Here is a 15,054-nt window from a genome sequence, read left to right on the forward strand (position 1 = left end):
ACGGTCTTGTTATATTTGGACTGCGTTTTGCAATTTGGAACTATAAATCCTGGCTCTTCTGGAAAAACACTTATGCGCATAGGGAAACTAATGGCACATACGTTGTTTTAATACCGGGCCAGAATCTATAGTTCCAAATTGCAAAATGCAGTCCATTTGATCCACCAGGAACTCTAGTTGATGGAACCCGTACAGTCTTGTTTGGGGAACAAACTTCCGTGTTGCATAAGTCGGCCTCTTGGCGACCGGTGGAAACTTCTACTATCGGGGATTCAACACTTCCTTGTGGACCATTTTAAGGGAGCAATAGACATCACCCTTTTTTCGGCTGGTGACCTACCTACTAGGTGACCTACCAAACTTCGATAAGTTTGCGAAACGAAATACCTAACACGTTGTTCAACATCCACCTAGTGGGTTAGTCAACAGTTGAATGATGGAATCCCAAAAGTAAAAGCTTCCACCATTGCCAAGATAGCAATGCACGGTCTCTTGTCTCTGGGGCTATACTGCCGTGCTGAGTAAGAACGCCGTATGAACATTCTAGAGTTGCCAAATTTCCTTCAATAAAATGTTCCTTTTTGTGGAAAGTTATGAATATTTTTCCTTGACATTTTCAGAAACCTTAGGTGAAATTGCGAACAACATTAGCATTACCTGAAAAATTGGAGGAAAAATATTCATAACTTCACCAGGAAATTCGTGTTCTATAAATGGAAATTTAGCAACGCTTGAAGGTTCATACGGCGTTTTTCCTTAGCACGGCAGCATGACACCGTGCTGCCGTGCTAAGGAAGAACGCCGTATGAGCCTTCAGACGTTGCCAAGTTTCCTTCAATAAAAACCAAAAATACTGGGAATATTATGAATATTATTTTCTCAAATTTACAGACGATTTTGTACACAATGGACCACTAGACAATTTACGAATTTCAGCATATCTGATACATGTTTCGTGACTAGAATTTCACGTAGATACGATTCGCACAACGAAAATTACTGAAACCAACTCCGTACGAAGAATACTTTTAATATTCTATGGCTGCGAGAATTTCAAACCACCCGCTCAGGAAAACTCAATGCTCTACGTAGTCACATCGTGCGCTACATCGTTTCATACAGTCTCTGCTTATAAAATCGGCAACGTTCATTTCCGACGCATGTTGCTGTTCAGCTATCAGCAAATTGCTGATAGTTTGAACAACAAGGTAAATTGAACTTGTCGATTGTTATATCGAAGACTGTGCATGATAACGTCGTAGGCGCTGATTTGACTCACGTAGAGCATTTGAGTTCTTCATGAGCGGGCGTTTTAAATTCTCGCATCAAGTGAATACGATTAATATCTTCGTTAGGAATTGATTTCAGTAATTTTCGTTGTGCGCATCGTGTTTATACGTGAAATTTCTGGTTAAGAAACATAGTATCAGATGCTTAAATTCGTATCTTGTCTAGTGGTCCATTAAATCTAAAATATCTGAAAATTTCAAGAAAAAATATGCATACATTTAGTAAAAAGTACAGGTTTTATCAAGGGAAATTTGGCAACTCCCGAAAGTTCATACGGCGTTCTTCCTTAGCACGGCAGCGTGGCCCTTTCCCAGGATCCGCCGAAAGGAGTGATCTTTCCGGCCACGTCTTTTCCTCGTTGTGACTGTGTGTTTAGGGTGCACTGCGCAGTTGCAGTCTTCCCTGAGGGGGCCCTCGGGGGCGAATGGGGGGGGGGGGGGGCGTCTGTTCCAGTCGTTGCGCGGCGAGGAGCATCCGACTGGCCGCATTCCTTGGCGTCCGAATCGCTCATTCACAAAATTCCGCACTTGGCGCGACCCGACCGCGACCGACCCGTCTCCGGATCCTTCGTCTTCGTGCCATCCTTCATGCCGCAGTCAGCGCGGCGTTCAGTGGAACGATTCGATGGTAGAAGTCGGACAAACTTTGGTAACTTTGAGAATTTTCGACTCTGTCAGGGTGTTTTCTATAATAGGCTGGTCAAAAATAAGTAGTTTTTCAGTACATTCTCGAGAAATTCAGTACCTCCTCCAGCAGAAAAATTCCGTACTTCTTCAGTACCTCCATTTGACAAAATTAGAAAAATTTCAAAAATTTGAAATTGCGACACAAATGACAAAAAATTTTAAAAAATTCCAGACCTTTGTGCGGAATTTCCGCACTTTTTCAGTATTTCCGGACTTCCCTTAAACAATCGGCACTATTTCCGGACTTGCAGACACCCTGCACCGTTGATACAAAACGTTTAGGTTTTAAGAGTGACTCCATTGGTTCTTTCATCAAATTTTTTTCCAGAGGCATCCCTCAAGATTTGAAATTAGACGATATACACATTAAAATTTGCGTCAAAAATTGCATTTCCGACTTCTCCAAATGGCTCGTTCTACTGAGCGGCGAGTAGCGAATACGTCCATACTTCTACGGTTCCCCAGAGGAAGAGAATGCATTCCGTTAGTGTCAAGTCGTTTAACTTGACGGAAGGCGCTGATGCTTCCATCGGTGACGATTAGAATGACCTTGAATTCTTGTTGAGGGTGGTCTTTCTCTCCTCTTCGATCCCACCCGCTCTTTCACTTGCCCTATCTTGATTCCAAAGAGTGAAATGCTCTTTTCCTTTATTTATTTATTTTTTTATTTTTTTTTTTTTGGGGGGGGGGGGGAGGGGGAGGGATACAAGGTGACAAGTTTTCTTAGATTATGAAATTCCTTGAGTTTCCCAGGTTGTTTTTCCTGTGCTGAGGTGGAGGGGGGAAGGGGGAGCGGTGGCATGAATTAATAAAGATCTATTCACGAAACTTTTAAGCGCGCAGGATTACGTAGCATGGTGTCAACGATCATGGTGTCAACAAACAGTTTTTCTAAGTTTTTGTTGACACCATGATCATCCAAAAATAAAAAATTCTGACCCTTATGAAAAATGATCACGGTGTCAACGATCACGACGTCAACGAAACTTAAAACTTGCCTCAGTAACACCTTTTTTTCAAGTCTTGTTTTTCTTGTGCTATTTACTCTAACCTAACCTAACCTAACCTAACCTAACCTAACCTAACCTAACCTAACCTAACCTAACCTAACCTAACCTAACCTTACCTAACCTAACCTTACCCAACTTTACCTCACCTTACCCAACTTCGCCTTACAAGACCTATCCCACTTTCACAGAGCTTAACTTTCCCCGACCTTACCCTACATAACTTTAACCTTACCTACTTAATCTAACCGTACATGTCCTGACCTAAACTAACCTAATCCAACTATACGTGACCCAGACCTCTCCTGTACACTTAATTTTTTAATTTTACTCACAAGGAGGATATTTTTCTGTTTGTTGACACCGTGATCGTTGACACCATGCTCAGGGCCCATTTTTGCGTTTTACTGCCTGATCACGACGTCAACAATCGTTGACTCCATGATCAGATTTTTGGTTTGTTGACACCATGATCGTTGCCACCATGCAACGTTACCGCGCGGCGCGCAGTATCTTCAAACGGAAACATTACTTCGAGAAATAGAATTTATTCTGCGAATGATAAAAAATCACATAGATTTTTCGAACCGGTGAACGATTGAAAACGGTGAACACCTAACACCAATCATTTTTATTAAATTGTGTAAATTTTGGGCCAATTATGTCAAGTTAGCGCTTTTACATTATTTTATCCTAAAAATCGATTGTGAGGAAACTATTTTTTTTAAGCCACCCACTTTTTAAGTGTCGGTTTGTTGGTCAAAACCAAATCGATCGACTGGTATCGACTTTTCTCGAAAATCGCCGATCCTAGTAAACGGAAGCTTGTTCATATTTAGTTCAGAGGGCAAGGTAGAGGCTCGATATGCGATTGGCTTATGCGGGAAGAGTAGAACTGCAGTCGGTGAGAGCGTTAAGGATGATGACACGATAGGAGTCTGAAATGACACAAAAGACGTCGAAGGAGCTAGATCAAGGGGAGGCGTGGACGGGGAGAGGGAGGGGGAGGGGGAGAGTAGGAACCCCTTCTTGACCGCAAAAAAGGGATCGGGGATGCGAGGGGGCCCGCGGGACCTTGCGTAATAACCAGACGGAGGCACACGCAGGGAGACCGCAACGTTCCGAGCATCTCTTATCATGTGGACAACATTTTGTAATATGGAACTATTGTTTCTAGCTCATTTAAGAAACGGCGTATGTGCCATTAGTATTCTCATACAGATAGGTGCTTCTTCAGATAAGCTGGAGTAAGCGGTTCCTGATTGCAATCTCTTTCTTTTCTTTTTTTGGTTACTCCATCTTCACCGCGTCTGGGTGGCAAGTTTTCTTGCATTTCAAAGTTCCCTCACTTAAGCCTGACTTTTGAGGGATTTCGAACATAACATTCCCGACTTTCCAATGTTTTTAGTAGCATAATTTCTTAAAAAAAGTTCTAAGCGCTAGGTATTGTTTTGGCTGGAAGAAAAAATGCCATGGTTCCGCAGCAAAATTCCCTGAATTTTCAGAACTGGGGTGCGCTAAAATCTTGTTCGGCACTCGCACATCACCTGGTTGTCATTTGAACCCAGGAGTAAGACGAAAACAGCCAGCTTAAGCCGTGACTTCCCTCGTCTACTTTCGTCGCACCTGCGGATTCAAGAGGCAGCCACGTTGAGTTGGAGTGAGAAACAAGATTTAACAGCACGCCACTGCTTCACAAGTATTCTGAACATTAAATTCCCGGACTTTCCAACATTTTTAATTTTTGATGACATGATTTTTCACAATAGTTCTTTCCACAAAAAAATTTTAGCGAACGGTTTCTTGAACTTTTAATAGTGTAATGTTTTGGGATACATTCAAGGTTCCGCGGCGAAATTTCCAAACTTTTCAGGAACATGTTGCCCTGCAAGTTAACTGAAAGCAGAATGCCGTCGAGCTTTCGGACAAAGAAATCCTTTGTTCTTCTCCAAATACACCAACGAGAGGTGAGGAGGAAAGTCTGGAGAGAATATGTGAAGAGAGTAAGTATGGACATTGGGAGGTCCATTTCAAATGGTCAAGCTGGAATTTTTTGTGCAATGACAAATGAGATGAAGGGATTTCCGAGAAACAGAAAAGTTCAATCAGGGGTGCAGATAGTTCCAAAACGCTGACGACCGTCAGCGCGACCCGACGTTTTTGCCCCGCAACCAAAAGTTAGATTTTATGCCAAAATGGGGGCACATTTTATCGATGATTTGGGGATGAATATTAACATGCGGTTATCCTCATAAGTCATAGGTTCTAGTAATCTGCCGTGCTAAGGAAGAACGCCGTATGAACATTCGAGAGTTGCCACATTTCCTTCGATAAAATGTGTCTTTTTGAGGAAAGTTATGAATATTTTCCCTTGAGATTTTCAGGAACTTTAGGTGAAATTGCGAACAAAATTATATTAAAAATCGAAAGGAAAATATTCATAAATTTACCAGGAAATTCGTGTTTTATCAAAGGAAATTTGGCAACGCCTAAAGGTTCATACGGCGTTCTTCCTCAGCACGGCAGGAGTTGTTGTCTTCGCCCCCTCACCATTAGCGGATCCAGCAAATAAGAAACATCGTTTTGCCCCGTTTTAAACCTATGGGAATGTATCGATTCTTGTAGGGGCCAGGTGCTCTGACAAGAATCGATTATTTAACATAGGTTTAAATGAAGGAAATCCGGTGTTGCCGAATTGCTGGGTCCGCCGCTGCCCCTCACCACCGCAAAAAATGACCGTTTACATCCAGACCCCCAGGCGGTTTTAGGAATCAGTGGTTTACTTAAAAATTAGGATCCGGATTTCATAAACTGGCGGAATCTTGTCAAAGGTCCGGTTTGAAGTTGAGAAGAATGACCACGACACGCTACGACATTCCAGACAATTAGCGAACGCTCCTGCATCAAGTGGGTGCCGACTGGAGTAGTCAAGTCTCCATAACTCTGAATACGGCTAACGACCAATGTTAATATCCTCTATTATAACATATTCAGCTACGAATGCGTTTTTCAAACAGATCTCTCGGAACCACGCAGGGCCGGATTTACCTACTTGCCGCCCATGGGCCGCCTGTATTTTGCCGCCCCTTCGCATTCGTTTTGAAACATCGATACAAAGCGTCAAGTGAACGTGCCGGAGGAGGAGTGCATAAGACGCGTTTACTCGTGTTGGGCACATTTTTGTGAAAGCCCTGCAACACTAGCAAAAGTTCACGGAACTTTACGCAAACATTAAGTTCCGTAAACCTATCTCTGTGTAGACGAGGCCTTTCATTTATAAGAAAAGAGCGAAAAAATTATGAAAGAATAAACATGAATGTGGCTTCATTATGTTAATTTCCGCCACACCAAGCCAACCGCACTGTGTTTGGCGCGATACGTGAAGTATCCCTACAGTCTTGTAGGCGCTATGCGTTTCTCGCCGACTGTTGCTGACCGCACTACGTTTGACGCAATGCGTGAAGTATCCATGCAGTCTTGTAGGCACTATGAGTTTCACGCCAACCGCTACTGACCGCACCACGTTGAACGCAATGCGTGAAGTATTCATGGAGTCTTGTAGGCGCTAATATATGTTTCATGCTGACCGGAGCGCCGAGGCGGGGGCTTCTCCTTTCCATCTCTAGTCCGCGTCATCATTGCTCTCTGCGCCGCGCCGCTCCAGGCCAAATTACGTGTTTGGTTTTTCTCTCAACTAGACTAATGAAAGGCGCTGTCTCTTGTATCACCGAAAGACGAACAAATTAGAAATTACTATACTTGAACTCTGAGGAAATGAGAGATTTTTTCGCCTTTTCTCGTTTGTAATTTTTCCTCTGAATCAGATTTTTTTCTTGATACCTGCATTTGAAAAAGTTACAACATTTGCCGCCCTCTAAATTTGCCGCCATGGGCCGCGGCTCATGTGGCCACCCTCTTAATCCGGCCCTGGAACCACGCAAAAATTAGCTTCACAGTTTAAGATCGAATTGGGCGGAGAGGAACCCAAGTCACCTGAAGATCGAATCGAGAAAACTAGGTTTGAAGTTAGATTCAAGTTTGAGCTGAAGTTACCTCCAATAGACTCAACGTCAGAGATGAAATTATTGCCGAGTTTCATATTTCGACTTCGTATTTTTGACGGGAGGGGACCTTAAAAAACTCCCGAGGATGAACTGGCATCAGGGGGGCTACACACTCGGTGGCAAATAATTCCCTGATTTTTCTAAGTTTTCCCTGCCCCAAATAATCAAAAATCCCTGACTTTTCACGTCGACGATTAGTTGCACGAAGGAGATGGAACAATTTTCGGCGTTTTATGTCACTGCAAATGACAAGAGATATGAGAACCTTTTTCTTCAGGTATTGAGCGCATACTACCTGAAATTTCAAAAATTCTTTTTTGAGATGGTTCCTCTACTCACTATTCGGAGTGCAATTCAAAGCACTGAACCCCGAACCAGAATGAGAGGCAGTTTGATTGTGCGGACAGCGCTGATTTTTTTTTTTTAGATTTCAAGTTTCGAGATTTTTTTTAAAATTCCAACCCTTCTCTTAAAATTCCCTGAATTTTCTCTTATTTTCCTGACAATTCTCGGTTCTCCAGACCAGTTAACACCCTGATGCACATCGAAAATAATCAACATCTTCAAGATGTAAAGTAATACCCCTGCCTACCTGTGCCTACCTGCCCGCTAATATGCCGCCACTGAGCTGAAGAACGAAAATTCCCCAAAGGATCCATCAACTGAAATAATGAATGACCTACGGTCATTTTATCAGCGTGATTCAGCCCCAGCCCCAGCCCCCGGATTGAAAACGCGATAGGATATCACTGCGAGGGAGTGGAAGATTGAAAAAAATCCAAAGCGATTCGACACTCACCCAAGTGGACACGGGACACAGCGAGGCCGCAAATTTACAAGTAAACGATATCCAATGTTTCTGCACACTTAAAGCACAATACAAAGCGTGTATAAGGGTGGTCTAGCTGGAGGAAGAGGGGCAGTGGCGAATCGACCATTGATACTGTCCCATTTGAAACCATGGCAATTAATCGATTATTAAGGGGTTCTGATAATCGATCTATCACCGCAGGTTTCAATGGTAGATCAATCGATACATCGCAAAGCACGCCAAACCACTGAAGAGGAGGTCGCTGCCCCGAGCTGGATTCTTCATCGCGATTATCATAGTGATCTGCATAACCCGTTTCGCGTGCCTATCCCTCCCCTCTGGTGAGCCAATAGCAAAGCGCCGTTCGGTGCGCCCCCTCCCCCGATAGAGAACCCGCTGCAAGGGATGATTCATATTCCTGTCTGCACCTAAAACCCCCGTTTTCGGGTAAAAATATTATAATTTAAGGTTCTCCCTGCAATCCTCACGTATTAGCTCGAAATTGGCGCGTTTCAACTATTCTATTTTCTGTGTCCAACGTTTCGTGACGCGCATTAGGACACGTTAGCGTACGGAGTGCGTAACACACAGGACAAATTTGGAGGTTAGCCTCTTTGTGTTTACATCTGAATCGTGAAGTTGCATGGGGTTGGATCTGCGTATAAATGGTCACAGTGAGTCGACGTGGCGTTAAATAATGCGCTCGGGGCTCATCGTTTCTCATTCAACCCCAAACACTGCCACACACTTGCTATACGGTGAATATTTTCAGAATTCATCTGCGGATATAGTAGTCAGGAGGCTGCTTGGAGATTCTTCGACTTACGATAATTCGGGGTATTTTTATAAAAAGTACCTATTTAAAAAATTTGGTCACAAAAAGTGAGCAGCGGAGGAAGAGGGGGATGAAGTGGGGAAGAGGCACAGACATAACCAGAAACTGGGGGGGGGGGGGGGGGGTCTTTGTCTATTTCTAAAGCTAAAACATTCCAGAAAATCATGAACATGCCTTTTTTAAAAGGAAAATACATCCGCTAAAGAGAAATCCAAATTCCTTTTATTTTCCAAAAATGGTCTTGTTCCCTCTATCATGTTCCTTGCCACGTGTTCTGGCAAAAACTCCAAAATCGTCCCCTTCTGCCTGAAATACTGAACCCTAAAGGTGGGGGGCAGATCCCCCTCTGGCCTCTGCCCTCCCTCCATATAGTATTATAGCGAATTGACGCTGCTTGATACCGCAGCCTGGTCCATAAATTAACACAGAGACTTAGAAAAGAGACTTTTGAGTTGTTTTCTTAGGTTATTGGACCCAAAGAATCCCATTACACGATCTTGACGCCCCTCAGGGCTTCGCTGAATGAATACAAGGGGACCGCAAAAATGTTAGGATCCCTTACGCACTTTGTTAGTGAGATCTCTAGGAGGTGGAGGCTTGGGACAGAGCCGGATTAGGGGGGTGGCCACATGGGCCGCGGCCCATGACGGCAAATCTAGGAGGCGGCAAATTTTGTAATTGCTTTAAATGTAGGTATAAAAAAAATCGGATTTAGAAAAACATTACAAACAATATCTCTCATTTCCTGAGAGTGTAGTAATTTCTAATTGTGTCGTCTTTCGGTGATACAAGAGACAGCACCTTTAATTAATCGAGTTAAGACCAAACACGCAATTTGGCCAGGAACCAGGCCAATGAGAGAGAAAATGACGAGGACTTGAGATGAAAAGGAGAAGCCCTCGGCGCGAGGGCGGCATGTAACACATATTAGCGCCTACATTCCTACAACAAGACTGCACGAATACTTCACGCATTGCATCAAACACAGTGCGATCACTGCGGTCAGCGTGAAACGGATAGCGCCTACAAGAATGCTTGAATACTTCACGCATTGCGCCAAACACAGTGCGGTCAGCGTGAAACGCATAGCGCCTACAAGACTGCGTGAATACTTCACGCATTGCGTCAAACACAGTGCGTTCAGCAGCGGTCGTCGGCGTGAGACTCATGGCGCCTACAAAACTGTCGAAATACTTCACGCATTGCTCCAAACACGGTGCGGTCTGCGCGGCGCGGCGGCGGACGTTAAAATCATTAAACCACATTTATGTTCGTTCTTTCATATTTTTTTCCGTTCATTTCTTATGAATGGAAAGCCTTGTCCACGCAGAGATAGGTTTACGAAACTTAACGTTCGCGCAAAGTTCGGTAAATTTTTGCTAGTAGTGTTGACAGGGCTTTCCCAAAAAATGTTTCCAACACGAGTAAACGCATCTTATGCACCCCACCCCCGCTGGCACGTTCACTTGATAGTTTTTATTGATGTTTCAAAACGAATGAGAAGGGGAAGGCAAGTAGGTAAATCCGGCACTGGCTTGGGACCATCAAATTCAGATGATTTTTGCAACACTCTACGTCAATTCAGGTAGCTGGTGTCATATGGAAAGAAATCAGAGGTTATCACGAATGAGGATCTGCGGTAGGGGTACAGAGAGTTTTTCACCTTCACATTTTTCTAGGCAGCCCTCGCATTTTTTGAGGTTGCGCCTTCACATTGCTGTCCACATAAGACTTGCGCGCTTCACTGTTTCCTTCGCATTAAAGAACGCGCTCCATGATTACCTTCTCATAAATGAGTGTGCTTAACTATTTTCTTCGCATAAGAGAGCGCGTTACACAGTTTTTACGCAAAAAGCTAAATGCGCTCGGCTGGTTTAAGCCTTCTGCCTTTACATTTTTTCAGGTGCCTTCACATTTTGTTACCCCTTTTCAGAAGCTTTCACATAAGCTCCGCGATCGGCCGATCGAACACTTTCTGCACCCCCTGGCTCTGAGGAGTTTCCTGATTTTTACATTTTTTGTTTCCGGATCGAGGAGGGGGTTGAAACCACCCCGAAACGTCCCTGGCATTCTGTCTGTTGGTTTCTGGCCTTAGTTGCCTACTTTCTTGTATTTTGCGTGAGATTTTACGTGATTACATTCAGTTACTCTTCATGTCATCAAGATTACGAAAGTATTGGTTTAAACAAGTTTCATAAGTCTTAAGAAGATATTTTATAGAAAAAAAAGTGATGAGTCTGGACACGTGCCCACAATGAATGTCGCGATTGTGGTAGGGAGAGCACTCCGCCAACGCACGTTCAAGTTAGGGCTGTTTCAGTTTCTTTCCTGATCTGAGGCGATGGTCAAGTGGTTTAGCCAACTCGTTGGTATGCATGCGGTTCGCGATTCAATTCCAGACGGTCGCCTTTCCTTTTTCTTCTTCTTTTTTTGTGATCAACTTAACGATTCGGCAACAGCGCAAATATGTTTGATGCGTCGGTTGAGATTAGTAAAAACGGGTTTGGGTGAGATGAACGTTGGTTCAGCGGCGACGGGAGTGCAGCATCACTCGAAAAACCCGCCGCCGCCGCCGCAACATCCAACATTTTACGCTGACAACTATACTTTCGATGAAGTCATGGCTTATGAACCTGTACCCTCTCGTTCTAAAGTGGGCTAATTTATTGACTTGGTTATGCGAGGAGCTTAATGACTACGTCACACTTCGAATTCGATTCATCGCAAAATCACTTTGAAGAGTGGGAATAGACTGATTTAAACACTAAGTCATTCGATAAAATACCGAACTCTTGGCTCAAACCAAAACGAACTAACATAACCTCATGTGTGAATTCTTCATGAGTTGATTGCGTTAATTTACTGAAATTTGATCATTGACCGGTCATAGATCATTTAAAGACTCAATAAACACGAGAAATTTCGATTGTAAAAAACACTTAGACGCATTTTACCACCACGACGCAAAGGTCGCTAGTCAGAAACAAGGCTACATGTTTGTTTACATTTGAACCAAATGTTTTTGATATTATATCGAATGAAGTAGCAATACTGAATCAGTCTATTCGAAGTCAGGTAATCTCCTTAAAAATGCAGGGGTTTCTAAGATTATGCACGATGTTTTTCATTTAAGAGGAACCTAAATGTCATAATTTAGAGGATTTTTGGGTAGTTGTTTTCGTTATCTACAGAATGGTCACACTTCCATGGAAAAATTACTATCCCGAGGTTACAAGATTCCTGTTATTGAAAGAAACAGTTACGCCATCTTAGCAACGTATAACTTACCGGACTGTGAATTCCCACCCTTCACTTGGTGTGAAGCTCAAGTCGGCTGACTCTTCGATCTCTATCTACCTTACAGCAGGGGTGCAAAATCTTCACGCGCCCGCCAGCCGTCTTTCCACATTTTTCTCATCAGTTTTCCACGAAATTTCCCACCAATCTCAAAAAAGATGACGTTTTTCTCCAGTTTTCCTTCGATCATCGACTTTTGGTTCCTCGACTTGTTCTCTCCTTCCACATTTTTGGAGCTTTTCCACATGTTCATGCGGGGGGGGGGTGGGGCGTGATAGGGCATTTTCTGCACACCTGCCTTACAGGACTCGCAATCTAAGTGGGTAATTTTTAGAGCTTTTCCTCAGAAAATTACAACCTGTTCCTCTTTTTACTAAAATCCATGGCCAAGGCAAAAATACTCGATTAATTATTATACCTTGCGAGGTAGTCAGTTAAAAATAGTCTCCATGATTTTCTCAAGAGCGAACGAAAAATGATCGACACTGGGGTCACCGCCGATCAGCGAGCAAGTATCAAAGCCTCGAATTCCGGCAACAGTAGATAATTCAATTTTTCGCCAATATTTTGTAAAAGGTGTTACATACAAAGGGATACAAACAACTCCGTTAAAAGTCTGTTAAATCTCTAGCGCACCACTACCCACTCAGTAACGAAACATGCGATGGGTAATCACAGAGTGTTCCTTCCCTGGACTGAGACTGAAAAAAAGTGGCAGAACTACTTCACGCAATTATTCATGCTCTCAAGCCGCTCAAATTGCCACCACAATTATTGAAGGCGAACTCGACAGAATGAAAAATGTAGTAAGAGAATTAATGGCGTGTTCCTCGCCGGGACTGATACTGGGCGAAAGTGGCAAAATCACGAATACTTTGTACAACTTTTCGAACTCCCAAGCCGCTCAAATTGCCATCACAATTATTGAAGGCAAACTCGACAGTTTAACCCAAATTTAGAAATCCCTGACTTTTTTGAAAAATTCCCTGACCACTGGCGCTGAAATTGCCAGACTTCTTGCGAAGGAAAAGGAAAAAGGTTAATTTAAAAACAGCGACGTAAACTTTGAAGGGCGCCTCAATTCCATACATTAAGTAGAAAATTGAAAAATTGCATATCCAGTTCTTTTCGGATGACTACTGCCTCAGAGACTTTAACGCAGAGTAAAAAAGACGGATGGAACAAAATACGTGATCCACAAATATTTTGACTTCCAAGAAGGTAAAATTGCATATATTAAAATGAAGGAGAATGTGGTGTTCTATCATCCAAACTAGTCGGTTCGTCGAACCCCACTTCCAGTTCGTGTAACCAAACGTTCGTATAACCGAGTCTATGAGGTTAAAAAACTGATGAAAGAAGTTCGGTTGCATGAACCGAACGTTCGGTTCCTGCAACCGAAAAAAAAACGTTTTATTCTAAAGAGTGAACGCTCAACGCACTGATTTTTACGAAAATCTAGGACAAGGGCGAAACTTTCACTGGAAAAAAAGTCCCTGGATCTAGAGTCCAGACTCTTAAAAACATTGGAAAGAAAAAATACTCTTGATTCAATCGGAATTTTGCTTAATCGAGAACCAAGCCTCTTATAATTAAAGCGGATTTCTTTTTGATTCAAGCAAAAATCTGATTGAATCAAGAATGTTTTGTCTTGTCATTGTTTTCAAGCGTCTGGACTCAAGATCCAAGCGACTTTTTTTTCCCCAGTGTTCGCTCCCGGATGCTGCTTCTTCACTATCACGAATGAAGGTGAAATCAGACAAAAGAAATATTTAAGCATTCAACCATAGGTAATTAGAATATTATCCCGCTACACCCTACTAAAACAATTTTGCGGTTGTTACTAGAGCTCCACAATTGTATTGTTAGAGATTTCATTTCTTAAGTTAAATTTAAAAAAAAAATTAATTAACTTAAGACTTTAACTTAAACTGAGAGATTTACGTAAATTGCAGTAAATTACGATGAATCCACCGTCAAACTAAAGTTTTTCATTACTCTTTCATCGTTTATATTAGGCATTAATATTCGTTACAAAATTGGGAAGTGCTTACAACGTCCGACGCGGTCAATGAACGCGCGTTTTCAGAAATCCGGGATTAAAGCTCAGCCACTGATGATTAAGTAATTGGCGGCAAGAATAGAGTGAGAGAAGCGAGAAAAAGAAGAAAAAACGCGGGGGATACATTTTGGGAGTGGATACGCACGGAGCACCGCATCGAGGAAATCAAATTGCAATACAACATGTATTATTTCGGCTAACAATAGACTCTACCATTTAAAAAAAGCTCAGAAGGAAGGAAGGAAGGCTCTCGCTGATAGGGGGAAGGGGGACGAGGGGAAGGGCGAAGGGGTTAAAGGGTTGCGGAATACCGGTTGAGGATCGAATAAGGGTGGTCCTGCATCCCTGCGTCCGCGGATCCGCCATCCCCAAAAATCTGCCGCCGCTCTTGGCTCTTCCCCGCGCGCTTGCAGAATTGCATAGTAAATGCCAGTCAATGGCATATTTTTGACGGAAAAAGGTTTTTTTTCTCATCGGGGAATGGCAACGTTTTTCAGTTGATTCAATATACGGCTCCGCGCGCCCGATCCGCGTCTTATCCCGCCAACAATTATTATTAATTAAAGCGACAAAAGCCCTCGTTTTTTCGTGGCGTTTTTTTTCGCCCGAAACCAGCGGATCCTGTCAAAAATCTTTTCGGGGCCCCATTCATCGGGAGCTGCACGAAAATCGGTTACTCTTTTTTACCCCCGTGAGATTGGGGCTTCGGAGCGTCGAGGTGATAATTCGTTGTCGCACGAGGATTTTGACGTTGGACCTTTCGGGACGGTTGCTTCGGCGGGGTTGCCACGAAAGTTATTTTCCCTCAATTCAGCCGTACGCAGAAAAACGTCGTAAGAGCATTCGAATTCAAGCAACTTTTTTCCGATTAAACACGATTACTCCTGGATAACTTTTTTGGAAATCTTCGGCGAATTTTCAATACATTTTAATCTTCTGGATCAAAAAATTTCAAGAGACTCACAACTTTTCTCAAAATTAAATATTTTATCGAGGAAAACT

At 43.0% G+C, this 15,054-nt stretch overlaps 1 protein-coding gene across 3 annotated transcripts in view; it reads right to left on the reverse strand.

Moving 5' to 3' along the window:
* The window catches only part of LOC109034007 (insulin-like growth factor 2 mRNA-binding protein 1), a 93,164-nt gene that overhangs the window by 74,428 nt on the left and 3,682 nt on the right, over positions 1-15,054 (reverse strand). The gene's annotated exons all lie outside the window — the stretch shown is intronic.

The sequence above is a fragment of the Bemisia tabaci genome, chromosome 1 (genome assembly GCF_918797505.1).
Source record: "Bemisia tabaci chromosome 1, PGI_BMITA_v3".
NCBI lineage: Eukaryota > Metazoa > Arthropoda > Insecta > Hemiptera > Aleyrodidae > Bemisia > Bemisia tabaci.